General features: G+C 40.5%; 1 protein-coding gene across 1 annotated transcript in view; it reads right to left on the reverse strand.

Moving 5' to 3' along the window:
• Dab2 (DAB adaptor protein 2) overlaps positions 1-23,291 on the reverse strand; it is a 50,724-nt gene extending 27,433 nt beyond the window's left edge. The window contains exon 1 of the mRNA XM_010607765.1: positions 23,264-23,291. The gene's annotated coding sequence lies outside the window, so the exon portion shown is untranslated. The remainder of the gene's footprint in view (positions 1-23,263) is intronic.

The following is a 23,291-nucleotide window of genomic DNA, read 5'->3' on the forward strand; positions in this document are numbered from 1 at the left end:
GCCCTATGAAAAAATCATGTCTCCATTTTATGAATAATGAAATTAAATTATTAACACAAGATCCATCCCTAATGAGCTGCGGAGTTCAGAACTGAGCATAACTTGTGTCCCCTTTTCTGATTTTTATTTTTCTTTCCTTCAGACACACTGATTTGAACCTGTATTTTCAAGAATTCGTGATCTCATTGACTTTAACATGTCAGTAAAAGTTTTAAGAGTGAGCCACATTAAAGAGACACTGGGGAGGGAAATAAGGAGGGTTGATGACAAAGCAACAGGGGGATGGATATGTGCCCTGATTTCCCCAAAGGTGAAACTAGGGAGGAGGCTGGCACAAGGGGGCCTGATAGGGCGGAAATGAGTACATCAAGTACATGTGGGAATTGGCCAAAATGAAACCCACTAATTGCTATAACCAATAAGAGAGAGAGGGAGAGAGAGAAAGAGAGAGAACAAAGAAACATAAACATCATTGCTTAGAATGCACAGTACTTTGTTCGGGACAGAGAATGTGCTTGTTTGTCCTTGGAACATTATGTCTGCCTTGGCTGAAGTGCTGAATAGGATGTGTGAAACATTAACCTTTAAGACAGATCTCAGGTCCAAGAGGGCAGGGAATGGCCTTCACAACCACCTTCAAAGCAGATTGTAGAGAATGAGACACAGAGATGCTGTCCCAAAGTCAGGCTGGTTTTGATTGTTGCTGAAAAGATTTCCTCCCTTAACTGCTTTAATTCCTGTGCTTTTAGGAAGGTGTTCTATTCTGCAAACATCAAACTGTGCAGACAGTAAGATTCCTCCTTAACTAGGAAATGAGACTATGCTGATGTGTACTAAAAAGGAGTCTTCAGAGGATGTTACTGCAAATGCTGGCACTGTTTTGGGGGCCTCAGTAGCAGAACATGGCCGTGTCCATGAGCTGAACACAAACTATGTGTGTATGGTGATCGGGTATCATTGCTTTCACTTTTGGAGTGGAGAGTGAACAAGAAGCTAGTCCTTGTTTCGGGAACCAAGTCAGACCAGATTTAAGAGTTCTTCAGACAGTTAACTTTGGGTGAGATAGCACGACAGCCAAAGGTTTATTTAGGTTTGAGAGTTCCTCTCACCTGGAAATCAAAATTTCATAGCTTAGTGGTTCAAGAGAACTTATCGAATGTTTTTATTTTTTCATGCGCAAAATGGGAATATAGTTTGCTGACTGTCAGAAACGTATGCCTAGCATAGAAAGTATTTAACAAATGGCAACCATTGAACCAGAGCTAGGCTTCATGGGAGCTGTATGTTCCACAGTATTACAAGCTGGGCTTCCTGGAGGCTGTGTGTTGGGGAGTACTACATGGCACCCAACACTGTTTTTCTACAGCAGGTGTTTAAACACTTTTAGAACAAGAAAGAACAATAAGCAAATGGATCGTAAGTAGTACTTAGGGTGGAAAGTAGTTAGTAAAGCCCCAGTGAAAAAGTGAAAGGGTTTGCCAAATTGAGAGCCACTTCCCACCCAACTCTGGTTTCAAAGCCTATAGCAGTAGGTTCTGATAGAAATAGGACTTTGGGAACAGAATCTCCTCTAAGTTACTGCCCAGTGAAGACTTTTCTAATGGTTTTTAAATCAAATCCATGTCTCTCCCTCATTGCCACTGATATTTTAGAAAGAAGATCACCCGGGGAACTTTTACAGAGGTGCTCTTAAAACTTTGAAGTCCATGTCACACCTAGACTAATGAAATTAGAATCACTGAGAGAAGAGATCTGAGTGTAGTCAGCATAGATTCCCAGGTGATTCCAATGTACTGACAAGTGTCGAGGGTTAACAGTTTTAACAACTCTTTGTTCCCTTAAAGAAATAATACCAACTACTTAGCTGGAAGAAATCTAAGGAATAACTTGGTCACAGTCATTCATTATAAAAATTAAAAGGGCTGGGGATATAGTTCAGTGTTGTAGCACTTGCCCAGCATGCAGCAGGATCTGGGTTTGATCTCCACCACAGTAAATAAATTAAAAGAAAAACATTAAGAAACTGAAGACAAGAAGGAGTGTATGATTTGTCTACTTATTTAATGGTTGGGACAGAGTAGGTACCAGGAAAGACCTAGATCCTAGAATGAGACTCTATTGCCCTATTCCTAGATATAGTATGTGTTACTTTTAAAAATTATTTTTAAACTCATTACATGGAGACAGAACCAGGAGTGCACTCCTGTGCCAGGGGAGTGACTGTATGGGAGAGTTCTTGTCTGTCACACATGAGGCCCTGGGTTTGATCACAGTATCACAAGAAAAAAATTGTGCCTTACATCTATTTAATACAGCAGAAAAAGCACAAGAAGAGAGCTTGGCGGAATCAATTGAACATGGCACTTCATAGATGTTTTCTGAACCAAAACAGAAAAGGGATTTTTACACGGTCGGATTATACAGTGTCACCAAATCTTGTTTGCTTATGTAGCAGGAGTCATGCTTAGTGAAACTGCCCTACTTATTTGGCTGTTTTGGTCAAGTCTGAGACAGCTCACAGATCAAAGAATTTAGATTTATTTCATTACACTCACTACTATTTGCTGTGTTTCCTCTTCCTTCTTTTTCAGAGCATGATAGGAAGTCTGAGTTCTGAAGTTAGCGACTTTCAATTTTCTTTACTCATTATTATCGCTCCTACCTGCCCACCTCCCAGCCGTTTTGTTTTAAAAAATAACTTTCATTAGGAATATCTCCTTTTAAGGCTCAAGGAAGGGCCATCATCGTGAGTATTCAAGACAGATTAAACTGTAGAAAGAGCATCGTGTGCCTCCATTGGGGCCCATTCTCTAGCCTGGGCAGTACCCATCAATTCATGGGAAGTATCTGAAAAATGTTCACAAGTTGAACTAAAGCTGTTAAGTTAATGATCAGTTTTTCAGTTTTATTTTTACTCACTTGTTTCAGCACAACGATATATTAGATTTTGTACTTTGCTCCACTCTTGTGAGAAAAAGTAGAAAATTCAGTCTTCCTATAGTATGTTCTAGCCTCTTGGCGGAGCCCAGCACAAGTTAAGAAGATGTATACACAAAGAGGAATGATTCTAGAGCCCTAAAAAGAAGATAATGTCGGAACCTCCCTGTGGTCTTCTGAACATGTGGAATTTTTGTGAGTATAGACACAGGAAGCTTGAAGTTGGATTAAATGACATTAAAAAGTACACCCAGCTCATAGCAATAATATTATCCCACACTATCACTGTGGGAGAAGAAAATTTTATTGGATACCATTTCTCAGGTGGGATCTCCAGTGGTTTATACTGAACAGAATAGAAAAACAAGAATCTAACTTTCTCTTGACTCTCTTCTATAAGGAGAAGGAAATGACATTTGAACTTCGGCTCATAGGAAGTTAGATGCTCAAAAGTCACATTTTTGTCATCACTGTATGTTGCTGACATTGACATTTGATCATTTTGGTTATTCACTATGTAGTTCAGGCTGACCTGGAACTTTGCCTGGGCTGGCCTTGAACTCGAGACCATGCTCCTGTCTCAGCCTCCCAAGTGTTAGGATTACAGGTGTGTGTCACTATACCTGGCTTGCTTCTCTTTCTATTTAGGCAGATGCCAAGTCTCATAACAGATGAGCTATGAGTGATTCAGAAGGAAATCTATTAAAAGCCCATTATTTTGAGAGAAAGGATAATACGGCTTTCAGATGGGGGGGTGTTGAAAAGGGTTTAACAAAGGCTGCCCTTCTCTATATGCTTTGGGTTTGAAAGCTCAAAGATGGCAAGAACCTGACAAGCAAGTTTGTATCCTGAGCCAAAGCTTTTCTGGGAAATGGCCAATGGCTGAGGTATCTGATGGGGTGCTGCTTAGGGAATGAGTTCCCAGAGGGTAGAAGGGGAGCAGTCTGGTCTAAAGATCTGAGCTGCAAGGTCAGCTAACCAGAAGAGAAAATGCCTCAGCACTTCAGGTACTGAGTACAGGGGCAGGTGGGTGGTACTGAAGAGCCACTTAACTAGAAGTCCCTTGGGGATGCAAAGGAGCTCTGATAAGTCCTTCCCCCACCTTGATACACTCCCACAGGACCCAGAGCCAGCTCCTGCCTGGGTCACCTGAGCACCTTCTTAGGGGCTAAAAGGCACCAAGCTGCAGCAGTAGTTTGGCAGCACCGGGAGGCTGTGATAAGGCTATTTTATTTCTTTCTTTCTTTATTTTTTGAGTCCTTGTGCTTGCAAGGCAGGTGGAGGAACCACTGAGCTAAATCCCCTGCCCTGTGATAAGGTTAGAGACACAGTGTCTCAGTAGCAATGGCAGAGGGCTCCCCCGGAGTCCAAATTTATAGTTTTAAAATAACAGTAAGCAGAAAGTTTAAGAAGCACAAGGAAGAACAATTTTTAAAAGTGAAAGCAATTACAGGTAACTTGAATGGGCATAATGAATACAGTAATTTAAAATTTAGAATTTAGAAGAACTTTATTTTCTCTCGTTAGATAGCGAAGTAGAACACTATACTTCATACTGTTTCCCTCTAGTCCTAACTCCAGTGGGAAGAAAGTGTTCTAAAAAGAATGAATAATTTATATAAACAATTTTAGGGCTTTCAAGAGCAATTACAGGTAACTTGAATGGGCATAATGAATACAGTAATTTAAAATTTAGAATTTAGAAGAACTTTATTTTCTCTCGTTAGATAGCGAAGTAGAACACTATACTTCATACTGTTTCCCTCTAGTCCTAACTCCAGTGGGAAGAAAGTGTTCTAAAAAGAATGAATAATTTATATAAACAATTTTAGGGCTTTCAAGAGATAATAATCTACTGATAAATAAGTTCCTAGAATATTTCTATTGCAGAGCCTTTGGGACAGTGACAAGGGGAGAACCGCTGTCAAAGAGTTACAAAAACACAGTGAACACGTGAGTTTTACTTTCCACTTGGCATCTAAATGTAGAATGGATATTGTGCTTGATTCTTACAGGAAAAGGCATTCAAAGAGCCAATGAGTCAGGTGAGAAAAAGACTTAGTCACAGAACTATTTGATTCCTGAGTAAACATACGGACACTATTTATACCTTTTCTAACCCACCTCACCATATCTTTGTCAGGTATACAAATTGACCAGTGAGTATTTTATTGTCTATCTGGCTATCCTTTCTAAATTAGGATTGATACTTCTATCAAAACGAACTTCTTTTTCCTAGTTCACAACTAGTTCTTAAGTGAAATCATATATATGAATCTTAACACTTTGTTTCAAAGAATATTCAAGTTGTGTCTTCTCATTCGCATGTGAAATCAACCTGAAGAAGCCCTCACAGTGAACAGCAGATCTAGCACATGGAGCTTGAAACAGTCATTTATTCACCCACTGAAGTAGATGAAATCTATTCATTCATCCTTCTGTGACTTCTCCTGCAACTTTGGAAAATCTTAACTGTTAAATAAATTCCATTTTCTACTCCAGTACCATTATGGTAGCCACCCTGAAAGTCTATGTGACGTAACAAGGGCTAAACAAAGTATGTTACTTAGCAGCAGCTATATTGTAAATGTTACACTATAAGTGAAAGGCCACCTACACTAGTGGAATCATTTTATGATAATATAACACAGCAGGGCACTTTTAAAGCTGGCAAGTAACCATAACCTTGTCCTCTTTCAAAATCAATGCAAGAAATATTGCCTGATATTTAGTTACTTCTTTAATAGCTTGGCTGAATTATATAAAATTCCGATGCGGTTTCTCTTTCCAGGCAGAGCCCCACATTTATATAATCCTCAAAAGCCAATACTGGAGGTTTCTGTACCTTTCTGTAACTCAGGTTTCAGAGCTTTGAAGAGTTTAAAGGAAGAAGAATCCAGCTGCCTTTAACCTCAGCAGAGCGTAGGCAAGCTGGTTGTATGCAGTGATTACAAACAGACAGGTGGAACTTTCGTTTTGTTACATTTCTGCATATGGAACAAAATCCTGAAAAAAATCTTATATAGACTAATACAAGATCAGTAAACTATGTCCTGTCTAGGATCTAGGTGGCGTTTTTGGTAGAATATGCTCTTTGTTTTGGTGTTCAATTGACCCTTAGGGCTGACATTAATCTTCCGTGAGAAATTTATCATTGGCTCACATGTCCATGTGTGATATAATCTATTCTAGTTGGGCAAGATTTTTCAGCCAACAGGGCAATCAGGTTTCATCTCCAAGAATACTCATGGCCCTGTTAAAATCAATGATTAATAATAATTTTTTAAAAGGCTATTTACTTGTTTACTGTCATCTTGTGCACTCAGTAAATCAACTATCACTTTAACTGATTTTTCTTATAACAGACTTGGTTGTTTTCAAGTAAGAGAAAGGAAAAATTATTCATTTAAAAATAATAAAAAGCACTGCCCGCCTTGCAAGCGCATGGACCCAAGTTTGATCCCTGGTACTACTACTACTACTACTACTACTACTACTACTACTACTACTACTACTACTACTACTACATAGCAAGATCCTGTCTCAAAATATAAAAAAGCAAAGACAAAGAAACAAAAAATGAAAAAGAGAGTTACATGATGGTCCATGTCTACAGTCCAAGCTATTGGGAAGCTGAGACAGGAGGATTCCTTGAGCCCAGAAGTTCAAGACCAGTCTGGGTAGTATAGTAAGACATCCATCTCAATAAATATTAAGAATAAAATAAAATAATTGATAACAATAATAAAGGGCTTTCTATCTATCTGTTGAATTTCAGAAACCTGATAAACTGATAAACAGCCCTTTCTCTTCCCAGTGCCAATGTTCTACCATCCTGCACGGTTAGGAAATTTTCAGAAAGTAAGGTCAGAAGAAAAAAGAATATTAGCTCCATTTGCTTACTTCTTAGATACCCTTAGATAATTTCATATTTCTGTGCACGACTTACGTTGCTTCTTAAGGTGATGTTATTACTACCCCAATATTACAAATGTAGAATATAAGATTTAAAAAAGTCTAGAAATGCCTGATCTATCTGCTTGGAAACTTGTCTTACTGTTATCGAAAAGAAAGGAAAAGAAGGAAAGACAAAGTTGAAGCCTCTCCTGGAGAGTGAGCACGAGCTGACTGAAGCTGGCAGATGTTCACCACGGTCTGGAAATAGGCTTCCAAGAGCTCTCCCTGTGACAGATTTCAGGATGGAGCCATCATGTGAGATCCCGAATACTTAACAGTGCCGCTAATCTAAAACAGCCTTCGGGAAGTCGACGTCTGTACCCCTGCGACAAGTCATTTGAGTGAACTCCGCAAATACAATGGAAGGCAGTGTTTCAGAGAGCTAAGATTTCCCGGGAAATGGATATACAGCTCCCTGGTTTTATTGTTTGGTTACAATAATCTAAGAACACAGGAAAAAACTCCAGTTTTGCCTTAATCTATACAGGTTTCAAAAAAACTTATTCCAGCATTTAGTGAATGACTCTGAAGGTTTTCTCATACACATATTCCATTGGTTGTCAAGTAATCCCTACCAGCATCATAGTGATTACAGGGCTAGTGAAAGGGAGGAAAAAAATTTGTACCAGCTGCATGCAAATAAGATATCCAAGAAAACTACCCTTACTGTATCACTAAACAACATTCTCAAAGGCTCATGTCTCAAATATTATTTCATTTACTATATTTTCTTTTATGTAGTTCAGGCTAGCCTTGAACTCACTGTGTACCTCAGGCTGCTCTCGAACTCACAGCATTACACACATGAGGCACCACACCTGCCTTCTGTTTTTCTATTTTTTTTAAGGGGTATCCTTAAGGAACATTGAAAAATAGTAATTTCTTCACCTCACTGCCCAACATAGTATTTTTTCCTTTTGATCTAGACATCAGTCTATGAGATTGATGTGATTAATGTATTAACCTTATATTAATATGAAGTATGACCCTGGCACTATGATGTCTCTTGTGAACCTTACATTGCTAGGCTGGTAATTCACTTTGGATATTTTATAAGACCATGTGCTAACCAAACAAATCATCAAATCATATGGCATCAAATAAATTGCTGCTTCCAAAAGCCGTAAATTATTTGAAAAGAAAAATTCATACACTAAGAGAATTTATGTTTCTGCATTTCTAGACTATAAAGACTCATTTGCATGACCTATGTCTGTGTCTTTTAAAATTTTTTATTCAAAAATCATCTCCAGCGGCAGTGTTTTAGAGTGAATCTAATACAGGTAGCCAATGAGTTATTTATTTATGTTTTTTTAAGAGTAGGAAAGATTTATGGAGAGAAAGAAAGCTTCTGTCTAAGAGAGACAGAAGAAGGACAGGCAAGTGGGCCACTCCACTTTTCGAAGATGTTTTATACAGCAAAACCATGTGGTGAGGCAGGTATAGCCTATGAGCTATTGTCATAGTATTGGCAAAAAATCATTCTTTCTCTTAAGTTGCTTGGTATAAACCTGTCTGACACTCATATTCATCCAAATCACTTAATGGCCAAGTGTTGACTTTTGGGCAAAAGATGAGTGTAAAAATCTGACTTGCCACTGAGATGCCTTCTCAGAGCAAGCAGACAGGAGAAGACTTCATCCTTTCCCAGGCCTTCTTAGTGCACACTGTTCTCACCAGGCTCCACTGCCTTTTCAAGATGACCAGTCATGGGGTGCCCTCTGGTACCTAGGTCTAGTGCAAGATAAATGAATAAGAATGGTTTCTCATTCAATGCCACTTTGTTGGGCTTCAACTGAAGCTCTTTGTACAATATTTCTCGGCTCTTTGTACAATATTTTTGTTTATACGGAACTACAAAAAGAAGCTTCTGGTTAGACTACACAGGAATATCAACACCAGTGAGTCACTATAAGGGAAGTATAAAAATGTATATTTAAGTGAGATGTTTTATTTACCTCCCTATGTTCCTTTAAAGCAGTCTCCTCTTTTCTCTGGACCGTTTGTGAAATAACCTGTTGCAAGATCCTGTATGTGCCAAGCAAATGACACTTCAAAACGTAAGGAAAACATGGGATGGATGTTAAGTGCTTAGATAGGAGCTCTGTTTGTAGCCTCTTTGAGATTTCTATTTGGCCATTAAAGAAAGGTAACTTGACTTGTTTCTTGAAGCTTTAGGCAGATTTATTCTATGGTGGCATCTGCTATTTTATGCCCCTGTTATGTAGGCACATTTAGCATCAAAGAATGCAATTGGATCATTTGTATCCTTAGATGAACTCTATAGTCCTATGCAAAAGACAAGTCTTCTTTGAAAGCCACTATTAAGTTCCTAATCCAATCTTTATTAAAAAGACTCCATATTATAAACAAGAAGGTTAAGACAAACCCTCAAGAAGTAGTGATCAAGCTCTTACACATCCCTTAGAAACATTATAGTGCAGCAAAATTTGAAATTAAGAATATTTATAGGTTGCAATGGTTTTTCACTAGCAATGTCATCCTTAACTAACATACTATAGAGATCTGTAAACAGTTCCAAGGAGAACCATGAAAGAATCAACATGAAAAGGTTTGCTTGCTCTCTCAAAAACAAGCAAAGATCTACTTTTAGGGCTAATTATCAGACATGGGTAAGTATTAAGTTTCTTTCTCAGCCCTAGTCTCTCCAGTGATGAGAGCCTATCTTAAATTCCATTTTTCAGGAATTCCTTTAGAAGGGGAAAAAAATAATACACTGGGTGTGGTGCCATACTCCTGTAATCCCAGCACTGGGGAGGCTGTGGCAGGAGGATCACCTGGCCTACATAGTGAGTTCAGAGCCAGCCTGAACTACAAAGACAGACCCTGTCTCAAAAAGGGATGGGGGACAAATGGCATACCTTTTAACTCTGAAGCCTTAGGTTTTCTCTCACACTGTGCCTTGACAGTCTGACCATGCAAATAACAAGATGTAGCTAGTTTAGATTTTTTTCTGAGGCTGTGGTTCTCAAAAATTACAAAGTTCTTCATATAGTCTTTTTTTTTTTGTCTGTTCAGAGTACATAAGGTTTAGGGACTGATCCCTGGTCAAAGTCATTACAATTTAGTCTGGAAATAAAGTTTCCCCCTGAATGCCAGCATTCTGTACAAGCAAGTTAATTCATATAATGAGTCTGCATTCCTACATTGTGCCAGGCATTCTTCTGAAGCTTGGGTTACATCCATAAGCAAGATTTTTGGGACTTACAGTCTAGCAGGGAGAAAGAAGGAAATGCATTACAGGCTTACAGATGGTGAATGCTTTTGGGAGAAAAAGAACAGAGTAAGGTTATTTGGGACAGCAGCACTGGTGACGGCTGAGCAGTTTCCTTAGGAACACAAAAGAAATAGATTTTGAAAAGTTAAGCTTGTTGCTGGGGATTTAGCTCAGTGGTTCCACCGCCTGCCTTGCAAGCACAAGGACTGGAGTTCGATCCCTGGTACCCCCCCAAAAAAAGTTAAGCTTGTTAATGTTTACTTTATACCAGTTGTGATGTTAAGGCTCTCATCTAATTCTCTGTGGGAAGATAATACAGTTCCATTATTATTATTATTATTTTTTTTTTTGGTACAGGGGATCGAACTCGGGACCTTGTGCTTGCAAGGCAGGGGCCAGAACCACTGAGCTAAATCCCCGGTCCAATACAGTTCCATTTTTATTTGACCAGAGAAGAAGCAGAAACCCAGGAGTTCAGCAACTCTCTGAAAGTCACGCACATCTTAAGGCCTGTGCTTTAACCTTTTTGCCTTGGATCGATTAAAGCAGAACAAGCAAACTAATTCTTCTAAGACAGGTGGAATATTAGTAGCTAGAGAATCCATTTGGGGAAGAGTGATTCATAGGAATGCAGCTTGGCAAGGACCTAGGACTGGTGCTGGGCTGTGCCAGGGCAAGCTTAAAGGATGGGGCAAGCTGGACGGAGGGTTATGCTATTCAAGTCTCCAGTACTGGGGAGACTTTGAAGTTTTGAGGAATGGCGCGGAGGTTAGCGGGTACAGGGAGGAATCTTAGTACAGGAAGGATCAAAGGGTCAGGGAGATTTGTAGTATGATAGTTGCATGGACTTGCCACTTGGAGTGATTCAATGCTGCCAGTTTCTTTTATTTAAATACTTGGCAAATCTTCTAGAAACAAAGGCTTTTTACTGAAAGGTTAAGGTCTAACAATCTCAAAGATTCAAGGCTGACCTTTCTCGACAAGCTGTGATGCTCAGTGACCCTTAAATTTCAAATAAACAAAGTGTCCTCACGATGGCTTTTAATAAATTCAAAGGCTATTTATGTTGTCTTACAACCTTCATTATAAGATCAACTTAATTTTTAAAAAGGACTTCCCTAATGTCAGCTTCCTAAAAGTTTTTGTAATTGAAATATTTTCAACTTAAAGGCAGCCATTCACTAAAACAGTCAAATCCTTATGATTTCTTGTGTGAAGCAGAATATAGATAGCATTTTCCCCTTGATATATACATTTTTCATAACCATGGTAAGGTTATGAGGAAGACCCTGCCAAGAAAATGCTACTTAAGAAGGGTGATGGCTTTCTACTTTTATACAGTTACAGGAAGTGATAGTAGGGTGCCTTTTTTATTTTTAAAATTAAATTCCTTAGCGATGTGCTAATTTGTCAGATAGCAATGTGGAAGATATAGGTAGGGCTGGGAGTAGCTCAGTGATAGCTCGCCTAGCCTTCATGAGGCCCAGGAGTTTGATTGCTTGCACCACAAAACATAAATAAATAATAAATCTGTAGTCTAGATTCTAGTCTTTAATCACATTCAAATAAAGCTAAGAGAAACTAAAAACTACTTCAAAAAACTCTGAAAGCACAGAGATGCTGCCCATAGCCTTCCACAGCATCATGTCAGACATGGCTGGCTGATACCTATCCAAAGCTGTTGGGAAAAGCTCGATAAATTAAAAATACTACAGTAAGGCTGGCATTAAATGACAACTAGATTTTTAGAGAGCTCTTTGAAGCTAGGATTTTGAAGTCGATGAGGGTCTGGCCTATGGCTGGTTTTCAGCCTGAGATTCTTGGCCACACTCAGGCCTGTGCAGATGCTAGTGGACTGCAAATGAATGTCAGTGTTTTGAAAAAGCTTAAAGATATCACAGGAAAATTATAACATATAGCTGCACATTCTGGGCATAAATTATGGTAAGTTAAAGTGATCAGTTATTTAGTCCTGAGCCAAGAGTTTCATCTATTTTCTCAATTTTCATTAGTATTTAATAAACCGTTTGGTAGGCACTTTTAGTGAGTTCTTTTTTTTTTTTGGTACTGGGAATCGAACTCAGGACCTTGCACTTGCCGGGTGGGCACAGTGCCACTGAGCTACATCCCTGGCCCCTGCTAGGCACTTTTAAAAGCAGAAACAGAAAGAGTAAAAAGTTGTCTGTGGATGAAATATCAAGCTGAAAGTTATTCACTGCCATTGTTATTAGCCAGTGATTGCATCCACCAAATCAGAAGGACGTAGGCAAAAGGAGGAGTACTCCGCTGGTCCAAAGTAAGTCAACGATTTAGAAAAACTACGCCACCTGGAGAACTTCAGTAACAGCTTGTCTTCCTTTCTCAGACCCTGAGCAGACATAAACTAGAAGAACATATGGTTACTTCTCATTATAAATAGACTGAAAGTTAATAAAGGAATGGGAGTTAGAACTATTTTAGTTCTGTCAACAGATAAAGCAGACTGAAGTTTCTCCTTTTGCTCGCTATATAAGAAGTTTAAATGAGTGATGTACATGAAAGTGGCTTGAGCTGCTCAGCTACCTGGTCATGTGGTTACTGGTGACGGAACACTTGCTATGTGCCTAAATGCTCTATGATGCTGTGTATACAGGGACAAAGTAGGCATGGTCTCTGTTCTGAGGGTGTGTAGGACAGACAGGGAAGAAAGAAGAAGCAAGCAGTGGTGGCAACTGTTGTGTAGTGTTTTGGGGGAAGTATTTCTGCTGAGGATATAGAAGGTTCATTGCTATCAATAATGTTTTGTAAGAGAAAAAAAAATTAATATTACATCAAGGAATTCTAAACAAGTTGCTAGCCAGCCTTGGTGCCATGCATCTGTAATCCCAGCATTCAGGAGGCTGAGGCAGGAGGATTACTGTGAGTTCAAGGGCATCCCAGATTACACAGTGAGAGCCTGTCTCAAAAATAAAATAAAATTTTCAAAAATTTCTTTCTTGAGACAGAGGCAGGAGGATCACTGAGTTTGAGGCCAGCCTGGGCTACATAGTGAGTTCAGGGCCAGCCTCAACTACAAAATGAGACCCTGCCTCCCCCCCAAAAAAAAAAATTATTTCTTACTGATATCAACCATGAAAACACATTAATTTTGTTCTAAGAGCTAATTATTCTCTTCAATAGTCTTAAAATCGTGATCTATACTAAATAGAGGCTATTTATATTTAATATTTGCGAGGCTCCTGTTCCCACATTCCCCTCCAGAGGAGTATCTTTATGACCGTGCCAGGGGAAGGGAAGATCTGTGTAACATATAAGGCAATTAAGGAGCAGCAATGACATTTCCTGTAAATTTACCTTAAAATCCAAAGCTTGGTGGCACTGCCTATAATCCCAGCTATGAGGTGAGGTGGGAGGAGGGGTGGTAACTGAGGCAAGAGTTCCCAAATTCAAGGCCAGTCTGGGCAACAGTGCAACACTGTCTCAAAATAAACATTTCAAAAAAGGGGCTGGGGATGTAGCTTGGGGTAGAGTTCTTATGTTGAATTGGAGTTACTGGGTTCAGTCCCAGTATTGCAATCAGTCAAGCAATAACCTAAATTTCAGAATCCACACTGTCTTCATAAACAGCAGGAGGAACCCTACGCTCACTTAGGGTTGAATTTGCTGCTGCAGAAGTGCAAACAACTCAGGATCGTTGCGCCTGTCCATGCGCTAAAACCAGACACGTTTCATGCACAGTCATTTGCTAGATTCTCTAAGAACCCACAGGAGTCACTTTCAGACCAAGTTAGGTTGAACTTCTGAACTTCAGATTCGTTATGAAAATAGAACCAGGAGCCCCACGGCTGGCTTTGGTTGAAAAGCACTTCCTCGGTGTAAGAGCATTAGTGAGGGGAACACTAGGTAGCGCTCTGCCATGTCAGCCTTCCCCATCCCTAAACGGCAGCAGCGAACCCTGCAAATCCTGGCTGCATGGCACCTAAGAATCCAGATTCTAAAAACAGAGTTTAAAGTCTGTTATTTCTATGAAAGAGTTTTGAGTAGAAAGACGAGTGATGGGGGCTGAGGGCATAGCTCAGTGGTAGCTCATTTGCTTAGAAAGTGTGAGACCCCACGCTCATTTCCTAGAGCTGCAAAAAGAAAGATAAATAAAAGTACAGAAAGAAAAAGAAAGCTGAATGTTTGCATCACTATACACTAACTGGAAAGAGACTTACAGAATTTATTTTGGGCATCGATATGCCTAAAAGATCTGTAATAGTCTATAGTATTGCATGAAGTCAAGATTTAATCCTGGATTGTTCACATGTCCCCTGAATCTGGCAAATCTTGACCCTCTATTTTTCATAATTTCCCTTTATTTTCTTCCTTCCTACATTCTGTTTTTAATGGTACTGGGGATTGAACCTAGGGCCCTTGCACTGAGCTATATCCCCATCCCTTTTGATTTTCATAAATCCTGAGGTGGAATCTTACTACATTTTCCAAGCAGGACTTAAATTTGAAGTTCTTCTGCCTCAGTTTCCCGAAGTACTGAGATTAGAGACAATGGAGCACCACACCCAGATCCTGACTTTCTTTTCTGAGTTCCGACCTCTCTCCCAAACCAGGATTCCTAACTACTCCCAATTCTCTTTCCCCTAAAAGTTACACCACCTTGTAATATTTATATTGTCCTTTGTGATTAGCTGACTCGTGTTATCTTTTCTACACATGTACCATAGATACATTGTCATATATTAAAATATATGGAATCAGGGCTGAGGATTTAACTCAATGGTTCTGCTGCCTGTCTCACAAGTGCAAGGTCCCCAGTTTGATCCCTGGCACCCCCCCCAAAAAAAAATAAAATGAATTAATTCTTCCTTCCATACTCTCAAAAAGTTTCAGTGAGAATACTAAGCATAAAAGGTTCTAGTTGTGCTCGAGCTTCCTTTATGAATGATTTTTGCACATGTGCCCTACCGCCCTCCTATCCTTCCTGATTTTGTTAATCAGGCATCAGGATTCAGTTTCTGCATTCATACTTGCACTGAGATTGAAAGCCTTCCAGGCTGCAGGATATACACATATACACCTCACACACACACATGACTCCCTGCTCTCTAGGACGCTGACCACTTCCTCTGAACAGAGACGTGGAAACTCTAGCCTGTGATACTGACTGCCCCCATTAACCGCCTTCAAAGTCCACTTCAACTGTATGGTCTCCAAGGGCCTTTTACCAGCTATCTACCATTTACCCACAAGGACCATGTTGTCTTCTGATCGTGTGGAACACTTCACTCAACTCAATAAAACTTTTGAGATCAGGGAATTATTTGCCCTGCTTTTCTAAGCTCTACATTATTGGTAAAGAGCAGTGCATTTTAAAACATTAAAGGTAGTACATATTTTCTGCTGGGCAGAGGCTGAGGCAGATTACTGCGAATCTGAGGCTAGCCTATGCTACATAGTGAGTTCAAGGCCAGCCTGTCTCAAAAAATAAAAAATAAAAGTAAAGCACATTTCTCTTTCATTCCTTAATACTAAATTAGGCAAACATTTTCATTATTTTGCTAATTTTCAGGGGCACTACTGGGAATTGAACCCCTTATTTTAGACAATGTCTTGCTAAATCACTTAATTGCCTAGTCTGAATTTAACCTTAGGATTCTTCTCTTTTTTCCAAATGATATCAAGCTTTTCTGTCCTCCACCTGTGTCCTCTTGGTCACAGCCAAGCCAGCCCTCCCTGGCATATCCTACAGCTGTGTGGCTCTTATGCACTTTCTCCTACTGTGCATTTTGTCACCCTACCCTGCTCACCTGACTCCTACTGTTTCCCCTTAAGGGCCATCTTCATTATTACATTTAGTGATTTATTTTCCTCTGGACCCATGTAATCTGTGCCACTTACTTACGGTAAAAATCATATGTCAGTTGAGTAGGTGTCCTTTGGTTTAGCTTTCTTGTAGGCAGTAACTGGCATGTGTTGTCCCCTAGCTGGTGTAAGGTAAATATCTGCATACAATTTCCAATACAACCAATTTTTAGTCACCAGGGATGGTAGACTGCTAGCTAGATAGCACCCCCTTCAACAAGTCATCAAGCAGTTAAACAAGCAGTTCTGCTTCAAGATATTCTTCAGAAGGCTACTTGCACATTAGTTATTATTTCAATTCAAGATATATGTACGTTCTCTAAGGAGCCTTACCTACGGTTGAAATGGCCTAGGCAGAAATCAACATGGAACCTCCTTATTATCAACTGACTATCGAAGGCAGACTTGCTCTATCAGCATTACATTTGTTTTCTACTTCAAAAATGGAATTAGGCTGAGCACAGGGGCACACGCCTGTATCCCAGCACTCAGGAGGCAAGAAAGATACAAATGAATTCAAGGCCAGCCTGAACTACAGAATGCGACCTTGTCTCAAAAAATAAAACAAAACAAACAACAACCCCCAACTGACCAATAAGCAAAAAATGGGGTTGCATTTTTACTTAATTTTAGAGGGCAAGAGGGGACAACCAAAAAATAAAATTTATGACAATGGTACCATTAAACCCCAGTGCTGATATAGTTAAAGCACAACTGAGACTTTCCTTGAAAGCACAGATATTTGAGCACCTGACATGCACAGGCATTGCGACTTCTGATCTAGCCTTGAGGATGACACTCTTCTATAACACATTAACATTGCACCCCAAAGCCAAGCTAGTTCAGTCTTCTTCCTACAACCGTGCCAACTCTCGGAACTACATCCAAACACACTTGGCTTATTTCTACTCACATATAATTATTTATGCTTTATATCTGCTCTGGTATCTCCTTATTTCTACTTCTCCTCATTCTGTTAAGGGATATCTAAAAGTGCATTAGCATCTGAATTACATCCTATGGAATATTAGAACCAGTCATGGTCTCTTAATAGGATGCTTGAAATATGAAAAATAAGCAAGGTCACTGGATGAAGTATTCAGAACAGGGAGGGCAGCTGTGTCCACTGGACTCAAGAAAAAGATTACTCTTCACTTGCCAGTACTTGGGGAAACATTAATGCTAGCCCTGAAAAGGACTCAACTGTTCTACAGCTTAATGCAGTACCTTGTACATCTCTACTGGCTTAGGAAGCACGGTCACATCCCTCTGTAGACTCATCTCATCATTTCAATATATAAAGAAAAGTTGGTCTGATTTTTATTCTAGTAACTAACAACAAGAATAAGAGCATCTTCTAAATATCAGCTTATTTAAGTTATTGCGGGGAGAAATGTAGCTCCTGCGGAGCTGTTCTGAGGAAAGTTTGCTTTTCCTTTCATTTTGACATTGAGGCAATCGTTTGACTAGCGCAGAGAATGACTCAGATGCTGTATATCTTGTCTTCTGGTTTGAAGCTGGCTTGAAGACACAATCATTTGTTGTTCAGAAGCCAAGCTCTTAACCACGAAGCAATGCTGTCTTCTCCTAGCCACAGTTCCAATGTGCAACTTCTGGATCACACCCTTGTGCTTTTCATTCGGAGGTGTGATCTCTGCTGAATATCACTCTGCATAACACCAGTCCTGCTTAGGGCTGTTGTGCAAGGCAGGTGTAGCAGCTAAAGGTCAAGGGTGCTGAGTAGCAAGTCTGAGAAATGCCAGAGCTGCCATTAGAGTGCAAGTCTGGTTAGCTCTAGATTCTGCACACTCTGGCTTACCTGAAGACTTTCTTTTTTATTTCTACTCACTTTTCTACTGCCGACCCAGCACCATACTTCACATCTACATGCTTACTAAATATTCAGATAAACACCAAGATTCGAATCTGGTGGATTCATGCTTGAATCCTGGCTCTACACTTAAGGGATATGATCTTGGCCAACCTGATAGCTACTGATCAGACTGGAGCAAAGACTGTAACTATCTTTCCCATAGCAAGTCATTTGAAGTGAAGGTCACATGGCAGAATGGTGTAGTGCTTCCAAAGACATAAAACTCCATAAAAACTAAGTGCAGCCCATTCATCTACAGAAAGGCCTTTATCCTCACTTCTGGACATGGCATGAAAAACACCACAAAATATTTTATGGGTTGGAGAAAACCATCTGGCTTGAGGATAATGATCAAGTTTATTGGAGTCTTTTTAAAAAGAAGGTAGGATTAAAAATAAATACAAGCTAGGACAGACTCCTGATAAATTAATTGTACCTAAAAACCCCAGCAGAGGAGAGAGGATTTAGAAGTGAGGTGATAAGATGAAAAAAAGAGTATACTGGTTTTCCTAGGATCAAGAAAGCCCTACTTGGGTGGAAGAATGTCCCAAATCTGTGCTGGTTCATCTTTCTGCATCCTAGGATTCCATTAAACTGAAATGTATTTAAAGGCAGTTGCTTTATTATTTCTGTGACTGCAGGGATTAAAACACTTCGTTATTCTTTCCATTGAAAAACTGAATCATAAAACAACTTAAAAAGTTACGCTTAGATTCCAGGGAGAATAGTTTGACCCTCTCGCTGGAGTTTGGTTCAGCGGAGCTGGGAATGGAGACCACACTCTGAAAAGCACTGTCTTAGAAGAGTGCTCTCGAACTGAAATACACACCGACTGGAAGTGTCCTGTCTTGAGGGACTTAAGTTCATTTGCTTGTGAACATTTTATCTGTCACATAAGAATCTAAGAATCTAAGACTATTTTGGAATAACACTTTACATCATATTGCAAGAGAATTGAGTAGCCTTTTACCAAAAGAAAACATTAATCCATATATCTGTCATCTGCTTTTCTCCCAGGTTAAAGAAACTGATTGATTCAGTGATTCATTGATTGGTTTTGCAGTGCTGAGGACCCAACTCAGGGCCTTATGCATGCTAGGCAAGTGCTCTGCCATTGAGCTACATCCCCAACCACTGAACAACATTTTAAATCCAACTTTCTACAAGTTTTACTGCCTATTTTTATCCCTGTCTCTTTGCTTTGTGGTTACCTGAAAAATATAAGAGATAGCTGTCAGACATACTTCTTCCTAGTAACTTCTCTACAGTTTAGCAGTCTCTAGCCTGCTGCGTTTACTCCGAATGCTCACCAGCTTATGTCAGCTAAAGGTCACTTGCCTCTAGCTAGCTTTATAAGTTATGACAGTACAGAAAAATTGCCAGCCTGATAAATTGAGGCAATAACTTTTATGTTATGAAATTTTATAAGCCCTCATATTTTGCTATCTACATGAAGGAAGAGCTAGCAAAGAGTAGAAGGTTAAGTACTGGGATTAAAGTAAGCTTGAGGGATGGAGACAGGGGGATGTTAAGTAGAGAGGAGGTTGTACTTCACTTAGTAACATCCATTTTTAGACCAGGAAGCAATCTGTTGAGATTTTGCTCACCCTGGAGAGGCAGGCTTCCTTCCAGGGCAGAAGGATGCAGGAAGGGGAGTAGTCATGGCGAGCTGCCCAGCTCTGAGTGCAAGGACAGTCCTGCGTGCACTGGGAAGAGTTTGTGTTTCTAAGCTAGTCTCTCAGTGTGGCCCGGGTGGTCCCTCCTGTTCTGCTTTCTCAACTAGAGTGCTGACTTCAGGAGAGAGGATTGCTCCTTCTCCGTAGGGAGTCCCAGAGAGTGTGCAGAAGACTTAAATGTGACCAGAGGTCATTTTGACCAAACCAAACAGCAGGCAGCCAGGTCCAGAACACTGAGTAACTCCCAGGCTGTTCTAGCGTGAAAACAAGCAAATATCTCAGCTTTGTTAATATTAAGTGCTTGAATGATTAACATTTTTCAAGTAGGTGGGTGGTAATCAATTTTGATGAGAAAAAATTCTCCATTTGCATTCAGTTTTTAAAAAGATACATAATTTAATGATTCAAGGGGGCAGAAACACACAAATGTTTCTAAATAAGAAGAAATAAAGTACCTCAGGGCAGGTACTACTGCTCTTCCCCAGATAAGAACGCTTCACAGAGAGGCTATGCAGTGTGCCCAGGGTCATTTCAGCAGCAATCCATGTAGACGTGATTTGGACCTAAGGATTAAGACCTCAGAACTCAAGTTTTCAATCTCTTCCCACCTAAACGGAAGTCAGCTTTTAGAAGAGAGGCTAGTAGCCCCTTGTATCTACTCTCCACATCCTTTGTTCCCATATCAGGAATTTGGCTGTTTTGGGTTTTGTTTTTTTTTTTAGCTCCAAGAAGGGATATGATAGCCTGCTTTCCTTCTGACTCCTGTGATTAATCCATCAGTATACCTTATCATCACCTAGGCTTCCTTTAAACATACACATCGGATGTGAAAGCTGTTAACACTAGGTATGACTGAGGCAGTCTCTGTGCAATTCAGCGGCTCCATTTCAACTTTAGAATTACACCGCCGTGCCAGAGAGAATTTTAAAATACCGCATCCTGTTATTCAGGTATTTTGTATTGCCAATCTAGGCCCCTATCCCGGCTCTGTCTGACAGCTAGGAACCCTGATGTGTTCCACCAGTTACCCAAGCCTCCCAGGCCAGTTACCTTGCAAACCTTCCAAAGACGGTTACTTGAGTTCTGGGGAGCTTCAGGGCAACTGAAACCCCCAGAGAGCTCAGTCTTCAGTAGCCCTCCCATGTAGTTCAGCTCCTTAGCTTTGTCTTTAAGAAAAGTAGTGAATTAAATCTCCAAGTTGAAATAAGGAGGAAAAGAAACACGTGGGCCTTCCTTCAAAGCCATTCAAGTCAAAGAATTGATAGCAGAAAACTTAGGCTTATGGACATATGAAGAGAGTTAAGAAATGCAGCCGTGTAATTCATATCCCAACCCAAGCTCAAATCTTCACAAAGCTTCCTACTGGCCACAGGCCACTGGGCAAAGCATGTTTTCCTGTTCTCTCAATTTTCAGATAATTAAGGCAAGACTGGTCAGGCCAATAAATATCACCGTCACCCACTGGTCAGCAGCTTCCAAAAGTCCTTTTACTATCCTCAGGCCAATATCCTTCAAGTTCAACAGTGCAACTGAAATCTACTAAACCTTTGGAGGAAGACAACAAGTAGGCCTAATGCACAGGAATTCAGAGTTTTAGTTTAATGTAGAAGCTTATAAAATCTCTAACAGAATAAGTATGGGTTTGGTATGAATAGTGTTTAATAGTATGAAAGTATGGATGCTGTTCACAAATCAGGCAAGGCTTTTAACAAATGTTATGCCCTCCTTCTCTCAATTACATCCTCAGGTGAAAGTCACCTGTGTTGTGTCAAAAGTTACCGGAATAGCAAGTGCTTGTGTGATAGAATGCACAATTGGAAGAATTCCTCTGCCATCTACTTCCGGTCATATGATGAAATATAAGAGGGTGCAGTTTACTAGTGTCTAGGGTAGTCATTGTGTAAGAAGGGAGAGGTCTCAGAGAAAGAAGAGAAGAGGGAAATGATTCACAAGGAGAAGAATCCAGGTGACCTGAAGCAGAAACCGATAGGCAAAAGCCGATGAAAAATCCAGGAGTCTATCCTTGAAATGCTCACTGGAAAGACCACTAGGCTTCCTTCTCACTTTCTCTGAGTGAATTGATACACTGTGCTCTCCAGGCTGCATTGAGCGTGGCACTGTTTCTTCCAGATACCCTTCACTCCACCCAAAAGATCGTTTTTTCAAAGAGAGTTCAAATCTCAAACACTCCTGAAATTCCGAGGCAATAAACCCGCCTACAGTGCCCTTCAGGACTATCTGCTTTCAGCAGGGAAGAAGAAAACTGGGGTGGGTGGGGCACCTGGCCCAGGGCAAGGCAGCCTAATCAAGAGGAAGAGGGACTCACAGGTGTCCAGCCATTTGGTAGTGGTGATGTTCAACTCCACCCTTGACTAGTTCCTCCTTCTCCAGAAACCAGTAGATGCTGGGGGCGGGGGGTGCAGGCCACTAACCTTAATATTTTAAGAAAGATAAGCCAGGCATGGAAGGGAATGTCTATAATTTCAGCCCTTAGGAGGCTGAGGCAGGAGGACCGCCTCGAGTTCAAGGCCAGCCTGAATTACATAAGAAGACCCTATTTAAAAATTATAATAATAATGATGATGACGATAAATAAAAAAGAAAGATCAATTCTATTTCCCATAAAAGCCATTCCAGGGGCCCCTCAGAAATCTTGAAGGAGTTTTTGTTGCCGCCTTGTTTTGCCATTAATTACTTCTGTATGAGTTACGTCTTAACTCCTTCTCCTCTGTTCCCCTGCTTTGCCTGATTAGGGCCAGAAATTTTTTCATTAAATCACTTTATAGAGCAATAGCAACATTTATTATTCATGAAGTCGCCCCTCCATAATTTTTAAGTCTTTCCATGTGTCTGGAAGCTTGTTTTTCCTCTTCTCCTTTCACAGAGAGACTAGCTTCCTTCCAAACACAAGTTAAAAGAAAAAGGAAAAGGTGGTGGGGTAATAGGGTGGAGATAACATTCAGTCAGATTCTTCAAGTGCTTTTAAACCAGCTAAAATTTCCCTTAGACTCAAACAGCTCCCTGCTGAAAGGGGCTGCGGACCTGAATTCCAGGCTAAGAATTAAGAAGGAAACAAATAACACAGTCAGCTCTATGCTATGAAAACCGCTATGTTAACTGGGGCTCCAAGATTTTAACCCGTTCATTTTGCCCCCTTTTCTAAAATTCTTAATCTTTCCAACCCGACTACAGCAATCGAGCAAGCACTTCTGGGATTTAAAACAAGTTCCTTAAGTCCCTTGGGCAGGTCCTTTCTTAGGAATGCCGATGTAAGACAAAGTTCACATTTTAATGCTACATGGTGTCAGTCACCAGCAAAAGGGTCCTCCTAGGCAAAAGCCGGGTCCCCAGCCTTTGTCACTCAGCAAAAATAAACACGATTCAAAGAGTTAATTAGGCGGTCAGCAGCCAGTCTCCAGTCCTACCAGGGCTGCCCACGGAGCACACACACACACACACACACACACACACACACACACACACACGAGTGTCACAGATGGGCATCAGGAGTCCGACCCCAAAGGTAAACGCACTCCGCGGACTCACTCCACGGATGTAGGACACTACCCCGTTGTCCCCCCAAGAGCACCGCCTCATTTCTAAGACTCCCAACTGCTTAAGGTCTGCACCCAAGTCCACGGTGAAGAGGGTGGGGTGGCAGGGGAGAAAAGGAGCTCTTGAAAGAAAACAAATAAACAAAAAAATGGAGCCAAAGGGAAGACAGTTTGCAAAGCTACTCACGAGCTGCTAGCGCGGGTGCGAGGGGAGC

Source organism: Fukomys damarensis, unplaced genomic scaffold (genome assembly GCF_012274545.1).
Source record: "Fukomys damarensis isolate Sample0158 unplaced genomic scaffold, DMR_v1.0_HiC HiC_scaffold_1, whole genome shotgun sequence".
NCBI classification, from domain to species: domain Eukaryota; kingdom Metazoa; phylum Chordata; class Mammalia; order Rodentia; family Bathyergidae; genus Fukomys; species Fukomys damarensis.